Source organism: Sminthopsis crassicaudata, chromosome 5 (assembly GCF_048593235.1).
Source record: "Sminthopsis crassicaudata isolate SCR6 chromosome 5, ASM4859323v1, whole genome shotgun sequence".
Lineage (NCBI taxonomy): Eukaryota > Metazoa > Chordata > Mammalia > Dasyuromorphia > Dasyuridae > Sminthopsis > Sminthopsis crassicaudata.
The window spans coordinates 244,188,181-244,207,999 of record NC_133621.1 but is presented as its reverse complement, the minus strand read 5'-3'; positions in this window follow the sequence as shown (position 1 = coordinate 244,207,999).

Below are 19,819 nucleotides of genomic sequence, written 5' to 3'. Positions count from 1 at the left end.
GATGATAATTCTCTCCTATTTTCTTCAACTGGACTTTCTGTACCAGATGCATTATCTTCTGTATATCTAAAGCTGATCAAGGGATTCTTAACAGGAATCTTTTACAGTAGAATGAGTGATTGTGCAGGCAATAGATCCAGTTATCTCCTTAAGGAAAATCCATTCCTTCAGATACTTGTTTCTCTCTATTTCCCATTCTATTGAGGTTAGTGTGCCTGATGTTTCCTTTTCAATTAGGAACTTTATATTTGATGATAATTCTCTCCTATTTTCTTCAACTGGACTTTCTGTTGCAGATGCATTATATTCTGTATATCTAAAGCTGATCAAGGGATTCTCAACAGGAATCCTTTACAGTGGAATGACTGAATGTGCAGGCAATAGTTCCAGTTATTTCCTTAAGGAAAATCCATTCCTTTGGATACTTGTTCCTCTCTATTTCCCATTCTATTGGGGCTAGTGTGCCTGATATTTCCTTTTCAATTAGGAACTTTATAGTTGATGATAATTCTCTCCTATTTGCTTCAACTGGACTTTCTATACCAGATGCATTATCTTCTGTATATCTAAAGCTGATCAAGGGATTCTTAACAGGAATCCTTTACAGTGGAATGAGTAAATGTGCAGGCAATAGTTGCAGTTATTTCCTTAGGGAAAATCCATTCCTTCGGATACTTGTTCCTCTCTATTTCCCAATCTATTGAAGCTAGTGTGCCTGATATTTCGTTTTCAATTAGGAACTTTATAGTTGATGATAATTCTCTCCTATTTGCTTCAACTTGACTTTCTGTAACAGATGCATTATCTTCTGTATATCTAAACCTGATCAAGGGATTCTTAACAGGAATCCTTTACAGTGGAATGAGTGAATGTGCAGGCAATAATTCCAGTTATTTCCTTAGGGAAAATCCATTCCTTCGGATACTTGTTCCTCTCTATTTCCCATTCTATTGAGGCTAGTGTGCCTGATGTTTCCTTTTCAATTAGGAACTTTATAGTTGATGATAATTCTCTCCTATTTGCTTCAACTGGACTCTCTGTACCAGATGCATTATCTTCTCTATATCTAAAGCTGATCAAGGGATTCTTAACAGGAATCCTTTACAGTGGAATGAGTAAATGTGCAGGCAATAGTTGCAGTTATTTCCTTAGGGAAAATCCATTCCTTCGGATACTTGTTCCTCTCTATTTCCCATTCTATTGAAGCTAGTGTGCCTGATATTTCGTTTTCAATTAGGAACTTTATAGTTGATGATAATTCTCTCCTATTTGCTTCAACTGGACTTTCTATACCAGATGCATTATCTTCTGTATATCTAAAGCTGATCAAGGGATTCTTAAAAGGAATCCTTTACAGTGGCATAAGTGAATGTGCAGGCAATAGTTCCAGTTATTTCCTTTAGTAAAATCCATTCCTTCGGATCCTTGTTCCTCTCTATTTCCCATTCTATTGAGTCTAGTGTGCCTGATGTTTCCTTTTCAATTAGGAACTTTATAGTTGAGGATATTTCTATCCTATTTGCTTCAACTGCACTTTCTGGACCAGATGCATTATCTTCTGTATATCTAAAGCTGATCAAGACATTCTTAACAGGAATCCTTTACAGTATAATGAGTGAATGTGCAGGCAATAATTCCAGTTATTTCCTTAGGGAAAATCCATTCCTTCGGATACTTGTTCCTCTCTATTTCCCATTCTATTGAGTCTAGTGTGCCTGACGTTTCCTTTTCAATTAGGAACTTTATAGTTGAGGATATTTCTATCCTATTTGCTTCAACTGCACTTTCTGGACCAGATGCATTATCTTCTGTATATCTAAAGCTGATCAAGACATTCTTAACAGGAATCCTTTACAGTATAATGAGTGAATGTGCAGGCAATAATTCCAGTGTTTTCCTTAGGGAAAATCCATTCCTTCGGATACTTGTTCCTCTCTATTTCCCATTCTATTGAGGCTAGTGTGCCTGATGTTTTCTTTTCAATTAGGAACTTTATAGTTGATGATAATTCTCTAGTATTTGCTTCAACTGGACTTTCTGTACCAGATGCATTATCTTCTTTATATCTAAACTTGATCAAGGGATTCTTAACAGGAATCCTTTACAGAGGAATGATTCAATGTGCAGGCATTAGTTCCAGTTATTTCCTTAGGGAAAATCCATTCCTTTGGATACTTGTTCCTCTCTATTTCCCATTCTATTGGGGCTAGTGTGCCTGATTTTTCCTTTTCAATTAGGAACTTTATTTTTGATGATAATTCTCTCCTATTTTCTTCAACTGGACTTTCTGTTGCAGATGCATTATATTCTGTATATCTAAAGCTGATCAAGGGATTCTTAACAGGAATCCTTTACAGTGGAATGACTGAATATGCAGGCAATAGTTCCAGTTATTTCCTTAAGGAAAATCCATTCCTTTGGATACTTGTTCCTCTCTATTTCCCATTCTATTGGGGTAGTGTGCCTGATGTTTCCTTTTCAATTAGGAACTTTATAGTTGATGATAATTCTCTCCTATTTGCTTCAACTGGACTTTCTGTACCAGATGCATTATCTTCTGTATATCTAAAGCTGATCAAGCGATTCTTAACAGGAATCCTTTACAGTGGAATGAGTGAATGTGCAGGCAATAGTTCCAGTTATTTCCTTAAGGAAAATCCATTCCTTCGGATACTTGTTCCTCTCTATTTCCCAATTTATTGAGGCTAGTGTGCCTGATTTTCCTTTTCAATTAGGAACTTTATAGTTGATGATAATTCTCTCCTATTTGCTTCAACTGGACTTTCTGTAACAGATGCATTATCTTTTGTATATCTAAACCTGATCAAGGGATTCTTAACAGGAATCCTTTACAGTGGAATGACTGAATGTGCAGGCAATAGTTCCAGTTATTTCCTTAGGGAAAATCCATTCCTTCGGATACTTGTTCCTCTCTATTTCCCATTCTATTGAGTCTAGTGTGCCTGATGTTTCCTTTTCAATTAGGAACTTTATAGTTGAGGATATTTCTATCCTATTTGCTTCAACTGCACTTTCTGGACCAGATGCATTATCTTCTGTATATCTAAAGCTGATCAAGACATTCTTAACAGGAATCCTTTACAGTATAATGAGTGAATGTGCAGGCAATAATTCCAGTTATTTCCTTAGGGAAAATCCATTCCTTCTGATACTTGTTCCTCTCTATTTCCCATTCTATTGAGGCTAGTGTGCCTGATGTTTTCTTTTCAATTAGGAACTTTATAGTTGATGATAATTCTCTAGTATTTGCTTCAACTGGACTTTCTGTACCAGATGCATTTTCTTCTGTATATCTAAAGCTGATCAATCGATTCTTAACAGGAATCCTTTACAGTGGAATGAGTGAATGTGCAGGCAATAGTTCCAGCTATTTGCTTTAGGAAAATCCATTCCTTCGAATATTTGTTGCTCTCTATTTCCCATTCTATTGTGGCTAGTGTCCCTGATGTTTCCTTTTCAATTAGGAACTTTATACTTGATGATAATTCTTTCCTATTTGCTTCAACTGGACTTTCTGTACTAGATGCATTATCTTCTGTATATCTAAAGCTGATCAAGGGATTCTTAACAGGAATCCTTTACAATGGAATGAGTGAATGTGCAAGCAATAGTTGCAGTTATTTCATTAGGGAAAAACCATTCCTTCGGATACTTGTTCCTCTCTATTTCCCATTCTATTGAGGCTAGTGTGCCTGATGTTTCCTTTTCAATTAGGAACTTTATAGTTGATGATAATTCTCACCTATTTGCTTCAACTGGACTTTCTTTACCAGATACATTGTCTTCTGTATGTCTAAAGCTGATCAAGGGATTCTTAACAGGAATCCTTTACAGTGGCATGAGTGAATGTGCACGCAATAGTTCCAGTTATTTCCTTTAGGAAAATCCATTCCTTCGGATCCTTGTTCCTCTATATTTCCCATTCTATTGAGGCTAGTGTGCCTGATATTTCCTTTTCAATTAGGAACTTTATAGTTGATAATAATTCTCTCCTATTTGCTTCAACTGGACTTTCTGTACCAGATGCATTTTCTTCTGTATATCTAAAGCTGATCAAGGGATTCTTAACAGGAATCCTTTACAGTGGAATGAGTGAATGTGCAGGCAATAGTTCCAGCTATTTCCTTTAGGAAAATCCATTCCTTCAGATACTTGTTCCTCTCTATTTCCCATTCTATTGAGGCTAGTGTGCCTGATGTTTCCTTTTCAATTAGGAACTTTATAGTTGATGATAATTCTCTCCTATTTGCTTCAACTGGACTTTCTGTACCAGATGCATTATGTTTTGTATATCTAAAGCTGATCAAGGGATTCTTAACAGGAATCCTTTACAATAGAATGAGTGAATATGCAGGCAAAAGTTCCAGTTATTTCCTTAGGGAAAATCCCTTCCTTCGGATACATGTTCCTCTCTATTTCCCATTCTATTGAGGCTAGTGTGCCTGATGTTTTCTTTTCCATTAGGAACTTTATAGTTGATGATAATTCTCTCCAATTTGCTTCAACTGGACTTTCTGTACCAGATGCATTATCTTCTGTATATCTAAAGCTGATCAAGGGATTCTTAACAGGAATCTTTTCCAGTAGAATGAGTGAATGTGCAGGCAATAGTTCCAGTTATTTCCTTAAGGAAAATCCATTCCTTCAGATACTTGTTCCTCTCTATTTCCCATTCTATTGAGGCTAGTGTGCCTGATGTTTCCTTTTCAATTAGGAACTTTATAGTTGATGATAATTCTCTCCTATTTGCTTCAACTGGACTTTCTGTACCAGATGCATTATCTTCTGTATATCTAAAGCTGATCAAGCGATTCTTAACAGGAATCCTTTACAGTGGAATGAGTGAATGTGCAGGCAATAGTTCCAGTTATTTCCTTAAGGAAAATCCATTCCTTCGGATACTTGTTCCTCTCTATTTCCCAATTTATTGAGGCTAGTGTGCCTGATTTTCCTTTTCAATTAGGAACTTTATAGTTGATGATAATTCTCTCCTATTTGCTTCAACTGGACTTTCTGTAACAGATGCATTATCTTTTGTATATCTAAACCTGATCAAGGGATTCTTAACAGGAATCCTTTACAGTGGAATGACTGAATGTGCAGGCAATAGTTCCAGTTATTTCCTTAGGGAAAATCCATTCCTTCGGATACTTGTTCCTCTCTATTTCCCATTCTATTGAGTCTAGTGTGCCTGATGTTTCCTTTTCAATTAGGAACTTTATAGTTGAGGATATTTCTATCCTATTTGCTTCAACTGCACTTTCTGGACCAGATGCATTATCTTCTGTATATCTAAAGCTGATCAAGACATTCTTAACAGGAATCCTTTACAGTATAATGAGTGAATGTGCAGGCAATAATTCCAGTGTTTTCCTTAGGGAAAATCCATTCCTTCGGATACTTGTTCCTCTCTATTTCCCATTCTATTGAGGCTAGTGTGCCTGATGTTTTCTTTTCAATTAGGAACTTTATATTTGATGATAATTCTCTAGTATTTGCTTCAACTGGACTTTCTGTACCAGATGCATTATCTTCTGTATATCTAAACTTGATCAAGGGATTCTTAACAGGAATCCTTTACAGAGGAATGAGTCAATGTGCAGGCAATAGTTCCAGTTATTTCCTTAGGGAAAATCCATTCCTTTGGATACTTGTTCCTCTCTATTTCCCATTCTATTGGGGCTAGTGTGCCTGATTTTTCCTTTTCAATTAGGAACTTTATATTTGATGATAATTCTCTCCTATTTTCTTCAACTGGACTTTCTGTACCAGATGCATTATCTTCTGTATATCTAAAGCTGATCAAGGGATTCTTAACAGGAATCTTTTACAGTAGAATGAGTGATTGTGCAGGCAATAGATCCAGTTATCTCCTTAAGGAAAATCCATTCCTTCAGATACTTGTTTCTCTCTATTTCCCATTCTATTGAGGTTAGTGTGCCTGATGTTTCCTTTTCAATTAGGAACTTTATATTTGATGATAATTCTCTCCTATTTTCTTCAACTGGACTTTCTGTTGCAGATGCATTATATTCTGTATATCTAAAGCTGATCAAGGGATTCTCAACAGGAATCCTTTACAGTGGAATGACTGAATGTGCAGGCAATAGTTCCAGTTATTTCCTTAAGGAAAATCCATTCCTTTGGATACTTGTTCCTCTCTATTTCCCATTCTATTGGGGCTAGTGTGCCTGATATTTCCTTTTCAATTAGGAACTTTATAGTTGATGATAATTCTCTCCTATTTGCTTCAACTGGACTTTCTATACCAGATGCATTATCTTCTGTATATCTAAAGCTGATCAAGGGATTCTTAACAGGAATCCTTTACAGTGGCATGAGTGAATGTGCAGGCAATAGTTCCAGTTATTTCCTTTAGGAAAATCCATTCCTTCGGATCCTTGTTCCTCTCTATTTCCCAATTTATTGAGGCTAGTGTGCCTGATATTTCCTTTTCAATTAGGAACTTTATAGTTGATAATAATTCTCTCCTATTTGCTTCAACTGGACTTTCTGTACCAGATGCATTATCTTCTGTATATCTAAAGCTGATCAAGGGATTCTTAACAGGAATCCTTTACAGTGGAATGAGTAAATGTGCAGGCAATAGTTGCAGTTATTTCCTTAGGGAAAATCCATTCCTTCGGATACTTGTTCCTCTCTATTTCCCATTCTATTGAAGCTAGTGTGCCTGATATTTCGTTTTCAATTAGGAACTTTATAGTTGATGATAATTCTCTCCTATTTGCTTCAACTTGACTTTCTGTAACAGATGCATTATCTTCTGTATATCTAAACCTGATCAAGGGATTCTTAACAGGAATCCTTTACAGTGGAATGAGTGAATGTGCAGGCAATAATTCCAGTTATTTCCTTAGGGAAAATCCATTCCTTCGGATACTTGTTCCTCTCTATTTCCCATTCTATTGAGGCTAGTGTGCCTGATGTTTCCTTTTCAATTAGGAACTTTATAGTTGATGATAATTCTCTCCTATTTGCTTCAACTGGACTCTCTGTACCAGATGCATTATCTTCTCTATATCTAAAGCTGATCAAGGGATTCTTAACAGGAATCCTTTACAGTGGAATGAGTAAATGTGCAGGCAATAGTTGCAGTTATTTCCTTAGGGAAAATCCATTCCTTCGGATACTTGTTCCTCTCTATTTCCCATTCTATTGAAGCTAGTGTGCCTGATATTTCGTTTTCAATTAGGAACTTTATAGTTGATGATAATTCTCTCCTATTTGCTTCAACTGGACTTTCTATACCAGATGCATTATCTTCTGTATATCTAAAGCTGATCAAGGGATTCTTAAAAGGAATCCTTTACAGTGGCATAAGTGAATGTGCAGGCAATAGTTCCAGTTATTTCCTTTAGTAAAATCCATTCCTTCGGATCCTTGTTCCTCTCTATTTCCCATTCTATTGAGTCTAGTGTGCCTGATGTTTCCTTTTCAATTAGGAACTTTATAGTTGAGGATATTTCTATCCTATTTGCTTCAACTGCACTTTCTGGACCAGATGCATTATCTTCTGTATATCTAAAGCTGATCAAGACATTCTTAACAGGAATCCTTTACAGTATAATGAGTGAATGTGCAGGCAATAATTCCAGTTATTTCCTTAGGGAAAATCCATTCCTTCGGATACTTGTTCCTCTCTATTTCCCATTCTATTGAGTCTAGTGTGCCTGATGTTTCCTTTTCAATTAGGAACTTTATAGTTGAGGATATTTCTATCCTATTTGCTTCAACTGCACTTTCTGGACCAGATGCATTATCTTCTGTATATCTAAAGCTGATCAAGACATTCTTAACAGGAATCCTTTACAGTATAATGAGTGAATGTGCAGGCAATAATTCCAGTGTTTTCCTTAGGGAAAATCCATTCCTTCGGATACTTGTTCCTCTCTATTTCCCATTCTATTGAGGCTAGTGTGCCTGATGTTTTCTTTTCAATTAGGAACTTTATAGTTGATGATAATTCTCTAGTATTTGCTTCAACTGGACTTTCTGTACCAGATGCATTATCTTCTTTATATCTAAACTTGATCAAGGGATTCTTAACAGGAATCCTTTACAGAGGAATGATTCAATGTGCAGGCATTAGTTCCAGTTATTTCCTTAGGGAAAATCCATTCCTTTGGATACTTGTTCCTCTCTATTTCCCATTCTATTGGGGCTAGTGTGCCTGATTTTTCCTTTTCAATTAGGAACTTTATTTTTGATGATAATTCTCTCCTATTTTCTTCAACTGGACTTTCTGTTGCAGATGCATTATATTCTGTATATCTAAAGCTGATCAAGGGATTCTTAACAGGAATCCTTTACAGTGGAATGACTGAATATGCAGGCAATAGTTCCAGTTATTTCCTTAAGGAAAATCCATTCCTTTGGATACTTGTTCCTCTCTATTTCCCATTCTATTGGGGTAGTGTGCCTGATGTTTCCTTTTCAATTAGGAACTTTATAGTTGATGATAATTCTCTCCTATTTGCTTCAACTGGACTTTCTGTACCAGATGCATTATCTTCTGTATATCTAAAGCTGATCAAGCGATTCTTAACAGGAATCCTTTACAGTGGAATGAGTGAATGTGCAGGCAATAGTTCCAGTTATTTCCTTAAGGAAAATCCATTCCTTCGGATACTTGTTCCTCTCTATTTCCCAATTTATTGAGGCTAGTGTGCCTGATTTTCCTTTTCAATTAGGAACTTTATAGTTGATGATAATTCTCTCCTATTTGCTTCAACTGGACTTTCTGTAACAGATGCATTATCTTTTGTATATCTAAACCTGATCAAGGGATTCTTAACAGGAATCCTTTACAGTGGAATGACTGAATGTGCAGGCAATAGTTCCAGTTATTTCCTTAGGGAAAATCCATTCCTTCGGATACTTGTTCCTCTCTATTTCCCATTCTATTGAGTCTAGTGTGCCTGATGTTTCCTTTTCAATTAGGAACTTTATAGTTGAGGATATTTCTATCCTATTTGCTTCAACTGCACTTTCTGGACCAGATGCATTATCTTCTGTATATCTAAAGCTGATCAAGACATTCTTAACAGGAATCCTTTACAGTATAATGAGTGAATGTGCAGGCAATAATTCCAGTTATTTCCTTAGGGAAAATCCATTCCTTCTGATACTTGTTCCTCTCTATTTCCCATTCTATTGAGGCTAGTGTGCCTGATGTTTTCTTTTCAATTAGGAACTTTATAGTTGATGATAATTCTCTAGTATTTGCTTCAACTGGACTTTCTGTACCAGATGCATTTTCTTCTGTATATCTAAAGCTGATCAATCGATTCTTAACAGGAATCCTTTACAGTGGAATGAGTGAATGTGCAGGCAATAGTTCCAGCTATTTGCTTTAGGAAAATCCATTCCTTCGAATATTTGTTGCTCTCTATTTCCCATTCTATTGTGGCTAGTGTCCCTGATGTTTCCTTTTCAATTAGGAACTTTATACTTGATGATAATTCTTTCCTATTTGCTTCAACTGGACTTTCTGTACTAGATGCATTATCTTCTGTATATCTAAAGCTGATCAAGGGATTCTTAACAGGAATCCTTTACAATGGAATGAGTGAATGTGCAAGCAATAGTTGCAGTTATTTCATTAGGGAAAAACCATTCCTTCGGATACTTGTTCCTCTCTATTTCCCATTCTATTGAGGCTAGTGTGCCTGATGTTTCCTTTTCAATTAGGAACTTTATAGTTGATGATAATTCTCACCTATTTGCTTCAACTGGACTTTCTTTACCAGATACATTGTCTTCTGTATGTCTAAAGCTGATCAAGGGATTCTTAACAGGAATCCTTTACAGTGGCATGAGTGAATGTGCACGCAATAGTTCCAGTTATTTCCTTTAGGAAAATCCATTCCTTCGGATCCTTGTTCCTCTATATTTCCCATTCTATTGAGGCTAGTGTGCCTGATATTTCCTTTTCAATTAGGAACTTTATAGTTGATAATAATTCTCTCCTATTTGCTTCAACTGGACTTTCTGTACCAGATGCATTTTCTTCTGTATATCTAAAGCTGATCAAGGGATTCTTAACAGGAATCCTTTACAGTGGAATGAGTGAATGTGCAGGCAATAGTTCCAGCTATTTCCTTTAGGAAAATCCATTCCTTCAGATACTTGTTCCTCTCTATTTCCCATTCTATTGAGGCTAGTGTGCCTGATGTTTCCTTTTCAATTAGGAACTTTATAGTTGATGATAATTCTCTCCTATTTGCTTCAACTGGACTTTCTGTACCAGATGCATTATGTTTTGTATATCTAAAGCTGATCAAGGGATTCTTAACAGGAATCCTTTACAATAGAATGAGTGAATATGCAGGCAAAAGTTCCAGTTATTTCCTTAGGGAAAATCCCTTCCTTCGGATACATGTTCCTCTCTATTTCCCATTCTATTGAGGCTAGTGTGCCTGATGTTTTCTTTTCCATTAGGAACTTTATAGTTGATGATAATTCTCTCCAATTTGCTTAAACTGGACTTTCTGTACCAGATGCATTATCTTCTGTATATCTAAAGCTGATCAAGGGATTCTTAACAGGAATCTTTTCCAGTAGAATGAGTGAATGTGCAGGCAATAGTTCCAGTTATTTCCTTAAGGAAAATCCATTCCTTCAGATACTTGTTTCTCTCTATTTCCCATTCTATTGAGGCTAGTGTGCCTGATGTTTCCTTTTCAATTAGGAACTTTATATTTGAAGATAATTCTCTCCTATTTTCTTCAACTGGACTTTCTGTTGCAGATGCATTATCTTCTGTATATCTAAAGCTGATCAAGGGATTCTTAACAGGAATCCTTTACAGTGGAATGACTGAATAAGCAGGCAATAGTTCCAGTTATTTCCTTAAGGAAAATCCATTCCTTCGGATACTTGTTCCTCTCTATTTCCCATTCTATTGAGGCTAGTGTGCCTGATGTTTTCTTTTCAATTAGGAACTTTATAGTTGATAATAATTCTCTAGTATTTGCTTCAACTGGACTTTCTGTACCAGATGCATTATCTTCTGTATATCTGAAGCTGATCAAGGGATTATTAACAGGAATCCTTTACAGTGGAATGAGTCAATGTGCAGGCAATAGTTCCAGTTATTTCCTTAGGGAAAATCCATTCCTTTGGATACTTGTTCCTCTCTATTTCCCATTCTATTGGGGCTAGTGTGCCTGATGTTTCCTTTTCAATTAGGAACGTTATAGTTGATGATAATTCTCTCCTATTTGCTTCAATTGGACTTTCTGTACCAGATGCATTATCCTTTGTATATCTAAAGGTGATCAAGTGATTCTTAACAGGAATCCTTTACAGTGGAATGAGGGAATGTGCAGGCAATAATTCCAGTTATTTCCTTAAGGAAAATCCATTCCTTAGGATATTTATTCCTCTCTATTTCCCAAATTATTGAGGCTAGTGTGCCTGATGTTTCCTTTTCAATAAGGAACTTTATAGTTGATAATAATTCTCTCCTATTTGCTTCAACTGGACTTTCTGTACCAGATGCATTATCTTCTGTATATCTAAAGCTGATCAAGGGATTCTTAACAGGAATCCTTTACAGTGGAATGAGTGAATGTGCAGGTAATAGTTCCAGTTATTTCCTTAGGGAAAATCCATTCCTTCGGATACTTGTTCCCCTCAACTTCCCATTCTATTGAGGCTAGTGTGCCTGATGTTTCCTTTACAATTAGGAACTTTATAGTTGATGATATTTCTCTCCTATTTGCTTCAACTGGACTTTCTGTTCCAGATGCATTATCTTCTGTATATCTATAGCTGATCAAGGGATTTTTAACAGGAGTCCTTTATAGTGGAATGAGTGAATGTGCAGGCATTAATTCCAGTTATTTCCGTAGGGAAAATCCATTCCTTCGGATACTTGTTCCTCTCTATTTCCCATTCTATTGAGGCTAGTGTGCCTGATGTTTCCTTTTCAATTAGGAACTTTATAGTTGATGATAATTCTCTCCTATTTGCTTCAACTGGACTTTTTGTTCCAGATGCATTATCTTCTGTATATCTAAAGCTGATCAAGGGATTCTTAACAGGAATCCTTTACAGTGGAATGAGTGAATGTGCAGGCATTAATTCCAGTTATTTCCGTAGGGAAAATCCATTCCTTCGGATACTTGTTCCTCTCTATTTCCCATTCTATTGAGGCTAGTGTGCCTGATGTTTCCTTTTCAATTAGGAACTTTATAGTTGATGATAATTCTCTCTTATTTGTTTCAACTGGACTTTCTGTACCAGATGCTTTATCTTCTGTATATCTAAAGCTGATCAAGGGATTCTTAACAGGAATCCTTTACAGTGGAATGAGTGAATGTGCAGGCAATACTTCCAGGTATTCCTTAAGGAAAATCCATTCCTTCGGATACTTGTTCCTCTCTATTTCCTAATTTATTGAGGCTAGTGTCCCTGATGTTTCCTTTTCAATTAGGAACTTTATAGTTGATGATAATTCTCTCCTATTTGCTTCAACTGGACTTTCTGTACCAGATGCATTATCTTCTGTATATCTAATGCTGATCAAGGGATTCTTAACAGGAATCCTTTACAGTGGAATGAGTGAATGTCCAGGCAATAGTTCCAGTTATTTCCTTAGGGAAAATCCATTCCTTCGGATACTTGTTCCTCTCTATTTCCCATTCTATTGAGGCTAGTGTGCCTGATGTTTCCTTTTCAATTAGGAACTTTATAGTTGATGATAATTCTCTCCTATTTGCTTCAACTGTACTTTCTGTACCAGATGCATTATCTTCTGTATATCTAAAGCTGATCAAGGGATTCTTAACAGGAATCCTTTACAGTGGCGTGAGTGAATGTGCAGGCAATAGTTCCAGTTATTTCCTTTAGGAAAATCCATTCTTTCGGATCCTTGTTCCTCTATATTTCCCATTCTATTGAGGCTAGTGTGCCTGATATTTCCTTTTCAATTAGGAACTTTATAGTTGATGATAATTCTCTAGTATTTGCTTCAACTGGACTTTCTGTACCAGATGCATTTTCTTCTGTATATCTAAAGCTGATCAATCGATTCTTAACAGGAATCCTTTACAGTGGAATGAGTGAATGTGCAGGCAATAGTTCCAGCTATTTGCTTTAGGAAAATCCATTCCTTCGAATATTTGTTGCTCTCTACTTCCCATTCTATTGAGGCTAGTGTCCCTGATGTTTCCTTTTCAATTAGGAACTTTATACTTGATGATAATTCTTTCCTATTTGCTTCAACTGGACTTTCTGTACTAGATGCATTATCTTCTGTATATCTAAAGCTGATCAAGGGATTCTTAACAGGAATCCTTTACAATGGAATGAGTGAATGTGCAAGCAATAGTTGCAGTTATTTCATTAGGGAAAAACCATTCCTTCGGATACTTGTTCCTCTCTATTTCCCATTCTATTGAGGCTAGTGTGCCTGATGTTTCCTTTTCAATTAGGAACTTTATAGTTGATGATAATTCTCTCCTATTTGCTTCAACTGGACTTTCTTTACCAGATACATTATCTTCTGTATGTCTAAAGCTGATCAAGGGATTCTTAACAGGAATCCTTTACAGTGGCATGAGTGAATGTGCACGCAATAGTTCCAGTTATTTCCTTTAGGAAAATCCATTCCTTCGGATCCTTGTTCCTCTATATTTCCCATTCTATTGAGGCTAGTGTGCCTGATATTTCCTTTTCAATTAGGAACTTTATAGTTGATAATAATTCTCTCCTATTTGCTTCAACTGGACTTTCTGTACCAGATGCATTTTCTTCTGTATATCTAAAGCTGATCAAGGGATTCTTAACAGGAATCCTTTACAGTGGAATGAGTGAATGTGCAGGCAATAGTTCCAGCTATTTCCTTTAGGAAAATCCATTCCTTCGGATATTTGTTGCTCTCTATTTCCCATTCTATTGAGGCTAGTGTGCCTGATGTTTCCTTTTCAATTAGGAACTTTATAGTTGATGATAATTCTTTCCTATTTGCTTCAACTGGACTTTCTGTACTAGATGCATTATATTCTGTATATCTAAAGCTGATCAAGGGATTCTTAACAGGAATCCTTTACAATGGAATGAGTGAATGTGCAAGCAATAGTTGCAGTTATTTCATTAGGGAAAAACCATTCCTTCGGATACTTGTTCCTCTCTATTTCCCATTCTATTGAGGCTAGTGTGCCTGATGTTTCCTTTTCAATTAGGAACTTTATAGTTGATGATAATTCTCTCCTATTTGCTTCAACTGGACTTTCTTTACCAGATACATTATCTTCTGTATGTCTAAAGCTGATCAAGGGATTCTTAACAGGAATCCTTTACAGTGGCATGAGTGAATGTGCACGCAATAGTTCCAGTTATTTCCTTTAGGAAAATCCATTCCTTCGGATCCTTGTTCCTCTATATTTCCCATTCTATTGAGGCTAGTGTGCCTGATATTTCCTTTTCAATTAGGAACTTTATAGTTGATAATAATTCTCTCCTATTTGCTTCAACTGGACTTTCTGTACCAGATGCATTTTCTTCTGTATATCTAAAGCTAATCAAGGGATTCTTAACAGGAATCCTTTACAGTGGAATGAGTGAATGTGCAGGCAATAGTTCCACCTATTTCCTTTAGGAAAATCCATTCCTTCAGATATTTGTTGCTCTCTATTTCCCATTCTATTGAGGCTAGTGTGCCTGATGTTTCCTTTTCAATTAGGAACTTTATAGTTGATGATAATTCTTTCCTATTTGCTTCAACTGGACTTTCTGTACTAGATGCATTATATTCTGTATATCTAAAGCTGATCAAGGGATTCTTAACAGGAATCCTTTACAATGGAATGAGTGAATGTGCAAGCAATAGTTGCAGTTATTTCATTAGGGAAAATCCATTCCTTCGGATACTTGTTGCTCTCTATTTCCCATTCCATTGAGGCTAGTGTGCTTGATGTTTCCTTTTCAATTAGGAACTTTATAGTTGATGATAATTCTCTCCTATTTGCTTCAACTGGACTTTCTTTACCAGATGCATTATCTTCTGTATATCTAAAGCTGATCAAGGGATTCTTAACAGGAATCCTTTACAGTGGAATGACTGAATGTGCAGGCAATCGTTCCAGTTATTTCTTTAGGGAAAATCCATTCCTTCGGATACTTGTTGCTCTCTATTTCCAATTCTATTTAGTCTAGTTTTCCCTTTGTTTCCTTTTCAATTAGGAACTTTATAGTTGATGATAATTCTCTTCTATTTGCTTCAACTGGACTTTCTGTACCAGATGCATTATCTTCTGTATATGTAAAGCTGATCAAGGGATTCTTAACAGGAATCCTTTACAGTGGAATGAGTGAATGTGCAGGCAATAGTTCCAGTTATTTTCTTTAAGAAAATCCATTCCTTCGGATCCTTGTTGCTCTCTATTTCCCATTCTATTGAGGCTAGTGTGCCTGATGTTTCCTTTTCAATTAGGAACTTTATAGTTGATAATAATTCTCTCCTATTTGCTTCAACTGGACTTTCTGTAACAGATGCATTATCTTCTGTATATCTAAAGCTGATCAAGGGATTCTTAACAGGAATCCTTTACAGTGGAATGAGTGAATGTGCAGTCAATAGTTCCAGTTATTTCCTTTAGGAAAATCCATTCCTTCGGATACTTGTTGCTCTCTATTTCCCATTCTATTGAGGCTAGTGTGCCTGATGTTTCCTGTTCAATTAGGAACTTTATAGTTGATGATAATTCTCTCCTATTTGCTTCAACTGGACTTTCTTTACCAGATGGATTATCTTCTGTATATCTAAAGCTGATCAAGGGATTCTTAACAGGAATCCTTTACAGTGGAATGACTGAATGTGCAGGCGATAGTTCCAGTTATTTCTTTAGGGAAAATCCATTCCTGTTGATACTTGTTGCTCTCTATTTCCCAAATTATTGAGGCTAGTGTGCCTGATGTTTCCTTTTCAATTAGGAACTTTATAGTTGATGATAATTCTCTCCTATTTGCTTCAACTGGACTTTCTGTACCAGATGCATTATCTTCTGTATATCTAAAGCTGATCAAGGGATTCTTAACAGGAATCCTTTACAGTGGAATGAGTTAATGTACAGGCAATAGTTCCAATAATTTCCGTTAGGGAAAATCCATTCCTGTGGATACTTGTTGCTCTCTATTTCCCATTCTATTGAGTCTAGTTTTCCCTTTGTTTCCTTTTCAATTAGGAACTTTATAGTTGATGATAATTCTCTCCTATTTGCTTCAACTGGACTTTCTGTACCAGATGCATTATCTTCTGTATATCTAATGCTGATCAAGGGATTCTTAACAGGAATCCTTTACAGTGGAATGAGTGAATGTCCAGGCAATAGTTCCAGTTATTTCCGTAGGGAAAATCCATTCCTTCGGATACTTGTTCCTCTCTATTTCCCACTCTATTGAGGCTAGTGTGCCTGATGTTTCCTTTTCAATTAGGAACTTTATAGTTGATGATAATTCTCTCCTATTTGCTTCAACTGGACTTTCTATACCAGATGCATTATCTTCTGTATATCTAAAGCTGATCAAGGGATTCTTAACAGGAATCCTTTACAGTGGCGTGAGTGAATGTGCAGGCAATAGTTCCAGTTATTTCCTTAGGGAAAATCCATTCCTTCGGATCCTTGTTCCTCTCTATTTCCCATTCTATTGAGGCTAGTGTGCCTGATATTTCCTTTTCAATTAGGAACTTTATAGTTCATAATAATTCTCTCCTATTTGCTTCAACTGGACTTTCTGTACCAGATGCATTATATTCTGTATATCTAAAGCTGATCAATCGATTCTTAACAGGAATCCTTTACAGTGGAATGAGTGAATGTGCAGGCAATAGTTCCAGCTATTTGCTTTAGGAAAATCCATTCCTTCGGATATTTGTTGCTCTCTATTTCCCATTCTATTGAGGCTAGTGTGCCTGATGTTTCCTTTTCAATTAGGAACTTTATACTTGATGATAATTCTTTCCTATTTGCTTCAACTGGACTTTCTGTACTAGATGCATTATCTTCTGTATATCTAAAGCTGATCAAGGGATTCTTAACAGGAATCCTTTACAATGGAATGAGTGAATGTGCAAGCAATAGTTGCAGTTATTTCATTAGGGAAAATCCATTCCTTCAGATACTTGTTCCTCTCTATTTCCTAATTTATTGAGGCTAGTGTGCCTGATGTTTCCTTTTCAATTAGGAACTTTATAGTTGATGATAATTCTCTCCTATTTGCTTCAACTGGACTTTCTGTACCAGATGCATTATCTTCTGTATATCTAAAGCTGATCAAGGGATTCTTAACAGGAATCCTTTACAGTGGAATGACTGAATGTGCAGGCAATCGTTCCAGTTATTTCTTTAGGGAAAATCCATTCCTTCAGATACTTGTTGCTCTCTATTTCCCATTCTATTTAGTCTAGTTTTACCTTTGTTTCCTTTTCAATTAGGAACTTTATAGTTGATGATAATTCTCTCCTATTTGCTTCAACTGGACTTTCTGTACCAGATGCATTATCTTTTGTATATGTAAAGCTGATCAAGGGATTCTTAACAGGAATCCTTTACAGTGGAATGAGTGAATGTGCAGTCAATAGTTCCAGTTATTTCCTTTAGGAAAATCCATTCCTTCGGATACTTGTTGCTCTCTATTTCCCATTCTATTGAGGCTAGTGTGCCTGATGTTTCCTTTTCAATTAGGAACTTTATAGTTGATGATAATTCTCTCCTATTTGCTTCAACTGGACTTTCTTTACCAGATGCATTATCTTCTGTATATCTAAAGCTGATCAAGGGATTCTTAACAGGAATCCTTTACAATGGAATGAGTGAATGTGCAAGCAATAGTTGCAGTTATTTCATTAGGGAAAAACCATTCCTTCGGATACTTGTTCCTCTCTATTTCCGATTCTATTGAGGCTAGTGTGCCTGATGTTTCCTTTTCAATTAGGAACTTTATAGTTGATGATAATTCTCTCCTATTTGCTTCAACTGGACTTTCTTTACCAGATACATTATCTTCTGTATATCTAAAGCTGATCAAGGGATTCTTAACAGGAATCCTTTACAGTGGAATGACTGAATGTGCAGGCAATCGTTCCAGTTATTTCTTTAGGGAAAATCCATTCCTTCAGATACTTGTTGCTCTCTATTTCCCATTCTATTTAGTCTAGTTTTACCTTTGTTTCCTTTTCAATTAGGAACTTTATAGTTGATGATAATTCTCTCCTATTTGCTTCAACTGGACTTTCTGTACCAGATGCATTATCTTCTGTATATGCAAAGCTGATCAAGGGATTCTTAACAGGAATCCTTTACAGTGGAATGAGTGAATGTGCAGTCAATAGTTCCAGTTATTTCCTTTAGGAAAATCCATTCCTTCGGATACTTGTTGCTCTCTATTTCCCATTCTATTGAGGCTAGTGTGCCTGATGTTTCCTTTTCAATTAGGAACTTTATAGTTGATAATAATTCTCTCCTATTTGCTTCAACTGGACTTTCTGTAACAGATGCATTATCTTCTGTATATCTAAAGCTGATCAAGGGATTCTTAACAGGAATCCTTTACAGTGGAATGAGTGAATGTGCAGTCAATAGTTCCAGTTATTTCCTTTAGGAAAATCCATTCCTTCGGATACTTGTTGCTCTCTATTTCCCATTCTATTGAGGCTAGTGTGCCTGATGTTTCCTTTTCAATTAGGAACTTTATAGTTGATGCTAATTCTCTCCTATTTGCTTCAACTGGACTTTCTTTACCAGATGCATTATCTTCTGTATATCTAAAGCTGATCAAGGGATTCTTAACAGGAATCCTTTACAGTGGAATGACTGAATGTGCAGGCGATAGTTCCAGTTATTTCTTTAGGGAAAATCCATTCCTGTTGATACTTGTTGCTCTCTATTTCCCATTCTATTTCGTCTAGTTTTCCCTTTGTTTCCTTTTCAATTAGGAACTTTATAGTTGATGATAATTCTCTCCTATTTGCTTCAACTGGACTTTCTGTACCAGATGCATTATCTTCTGTATATCTAAAGCTGATCAAGGGATTCTTAACAGGAATCCTTTACAGTGGAATGAGTGAATGTACAGGCAATAGTTACAATAATTTCCGTTACGGAAAATCCATTCCTGTGGATACTTGTTGCTCTCTATTTCCCATTCTATTGAGTCTAGTTTTCCCTTTGTTTCCTTTTCAATTAGGAACTTTATAGTTGATGATAATTCTCTCCTATTTGCTTCAACTGGACTTTCTGTACCAGATGCATTATCTTCTGTATATCTAAAGCTGATCAAGGTTTTATTAACAGGAATCCTTTACAGTGAAATGAGTGAATGTGCAGGCAATAATTCCAGTTATTTCCTTAGGGAAAATCCATTCCTTCGGATACTTGTTCCTCTCTATTTCCCATTCTATTGAGGCTAGTGTGCCTGATGTTTCCTTTTCAATTAGGAACTTTATAGTTGATAATTCTCTCCTATTTGCTTCAACTGGACATTCTGTACCAGATGCATTATCTTCTGTATATCTAAAGCTGATCAAGAGATTCTTAACAGGAATCCTTTACAGTGGAATGAGTGAATGTGCAGGCCACAGTTCCAGTTATTTCCTTAGGAAAATCCATTCCTTCGGATACTTGTTCCTCTCTATTTCCCATTCTATTGAGGCTAGTGTGCCTGATGTTTCCTTTTCAATTAGGAACTTTATAGTTGATGATAATTCTGTCCTATTTGCTTCAACTGGACTTTCTTTACAAGATGCATTATCTTCTGTATATCTAAAGCTGAT